Source organism: Sinocyclocheilus anshuiensis, unplaced genomic scaffold (assembly GCF_001515605.1).
Source record: "Sinocyclocheilus anshuiensis isolate Anshui unplaced genomic scaffold, SAMN03320099.WGS_v1.1 scaffold704, whole genome shotgun sequence".
NCBI lineage: Eukaryota > Metazoa > Chordata > Actinopteri > Cypriniformes > Cyprinidae > Sinocyclocheilus > Sinocyclocheilus anshuiensis.
In genome coordinates, this window is record NW_015554109.1 from 42,128 (window position 1) to 44,749 (window position 2,622).

Consider the following 2,622-nt stretch of genomic DNA (forward strand, 5'->3'; position numbering starts at 1 on the left):
GGCTGCTGAGACATCTCAATGTGTGTCTAGTGCTGTCAGAACAATAACACAAACACCCCATCGCTGTGTGCATGACCAAACACACACTCTTTGACAAACAACACTCATTAAAAAACACACACACCTGCAGGACGAATACTTTGCAAAAACATTTAATGAGTTTCTTTATCTACATTCAGAATGAGTTAAACCATGCATTGCAACATAATCAACAATCAAGCTGTTTGCAGTGAGATGCGATCAAATAAGAAATAAATTAATTTCTCGCTATGTGCAAACAAATGACTCGGTGAGCGTGCAGAGTCGAGCCGCTCGCTCGTGCATGCGCTGCAGACATTATCAGATAAACTCTGAAACGGGAGAGAAATCATCAGTGCGCAACAACTTTTCAAGTACACACAACATGCAAAGAGCATGAACACTGAGTTATTATAAAATGCGTTGCAGTTAGAACTTAAGGTGCAGATACTGAAAGCAACTAAACTAAGTGTAGAAATTCTTGCGTTGCGTCAATGCTCACTAAGCATTTGAAGAATATCATGCTTAAATAAGCATAAGCATTAAGTAAACTTCTGTTAATAACATAAAACGTTTGCAAGAGTTTACTCACATTGGCAAAACTAACTTCTTTTCACTAAAGCCAGATACACAAACTCAATACAAGACAAATAGCTTAACACAGCATCAGCTTATAGAAGCGAGTGTCACGGACAGCGGCACAGCGAATGTAAAGAGCGTTTCAGCACCGCGGACAGCGGCGCAGCTTCAGCACCATCCATAAATACATGCATCCAGACTCACACCGAGAGAGTTGAGCACCACTGACCAAACCAAGACCATCCTTGATCACATGTGCATTAAAACAAACGGCAGCTTCTGTTACCTGTTACTGAGGTACTCTAGCGTGTCTAACAAGCGCTCTCCATCCGACAGTCTCAAAGTCTTCCGCGGGAATGCTGGGATGCGGGAACGGGTCACAACGCGTCCAGACGTCCCGGGCTGGATGTTCAAGTCTCGGTGCACTTCACTTCCACAAGCGCAACGGCACAAAGCGACTCTGACCAAACTCCAGAGAGTTTACTACCAACCTCTTCTAATGCTGCTTCGGCTGCTTCTGTATTCCAGCGAAAGCGAGCGAGCGAATAACGGGCAAAGAACGAACGCGGAGCTCCGGAGGCTCGCTTTTCTCGGTCTGCTTTTTCTGCTGTCGCGGTTGGTACTTGTACTCTCGGCTTCGGAGTCTTGCTGCTTGTGGTCTGAAGTGTTTGAGTCGGAGTGGCGTGTGGCCTCCTCGCGCTGCCTTATAAACCCCTCCACCCTGCGTGGATCGCGCGCACCGGTGAATGAGACAGCGCGCGGGGGTATCAGATAAACTCTGAAACGGGAGAGAAATCATCAGTGCGCAACAACTTTTCAAGTACACACAACATGCAAAGAGCATGAACACTGAGTTATTATAAAATGCGTTGCAGTTAGAACTTAAGGTGCAGATACTGAAAGCAACTAAACTAAGTGTAGAAATTCTTGCGTTGCGTCAATGCTCACTAAGCATTTGAAGAATATCATGCTTAAATAAGCATAAGCATTAAGTAAACTTCTGTTAATAACATAAAACGTTTGCAAGAGTTTACTCACATTGGCAAAACTAACTTCTTTTCACTAAAGCCAGATACACAAACTCAATACAAGACAAATAGCTTAACACAGCATCAGCTTATAGAAGCGAGTGTCACGGACAGCGGCACAGCGAATGTAAAGAGCGTTTCAGCACCGCGGACAGCGGCGCAGCTTCAGCACCATCCATAAATACATGCATCCAGACTCACACCGAGAGAGTTGAGCACCACTGACCAAACCAAGACCATCCTTGATCACATGTGCATTAAAACAAACGGCAGCTTCTGTTACCTGTTACTGAGGTACTCTAGCGTGTCTAACAAGCGCTCTCCATCCGACAGTCTCAAAGTCTTCCGCGGGAATGCTGGGATGCGGGAACGGGTCACAACGCGTCCAGACGTCCCGGGCTGGATGTCCAAGTCTCGGTGCACTTCACTTCCACAAGCGCAACGGCACAAAGCGACTCTGACCAAACTCCAGAGAGTTTACTACCAACCTCTTCTAATGCTGCTTCGGCTGCTTCTGTATTCCAGCGAAAGCGAGCGAGCGAATAACGGGCAAAGAACGAACGCGGAGCTCCGGAGGCTCGCTTTTCTCGGTCTGCTTTTTCTGCTGTCGCGGTTGGTACTTGTACTCTCGGCTTCGGAGTCTTGCTGCTTGTGGTCTGAAGTGTTTGAGTCGGAGTGGCGTGTGGCCTCCTCGCGCTGCCTTATAAACCCCTCCACCCTGCGTGGATCGCGCGCACCGGTGAATGAGACAGCGCGCGGGGGAGTGTGTGTGTGTGTGTGTGTGTGTGTGTGCGCTCGCGCACTGGACACACAGAAAGACGAAGGAGAGCGCCGATGTGCGCACAGACGAGCGCAGAACCGGAAAGAGAGACTTCACGGCGCTTTCTCTCACTGATAGCGAGCGTTACATCATTACCTGATTGCCCACACTACTCAATACGACTGACACACACCAAACGATCGACAATCAATCAAACGTGTCTAAATCATGTAAACA

The 2,622-nt window shown here is 47.6% G+C and overlaps 1 protein-coding gene across 1 annotated transcript in view; it reads right to left on the reverse strand.

The window, feature by feature from the left end:
* LOC107669764 (brain-specific angiogenesis inhibitor 1-like) overlaps positions 1-2,341 on the reverse strand; it is a 19,169-nt gene extending 16,828 nt beyond the window's left edge. Inside the window, exon 1 of the mRNA XM_016462147.1 lies at positions 1,909-2,341. The gene's annotated coding sequence lies outside the window, so the exon portion shown is untranslated. The remainder of the gene's footprint in view (positions 1-1,908) is intronic.
* Positions 2,342-2,622: the final 281 nt, after the last annotated feature.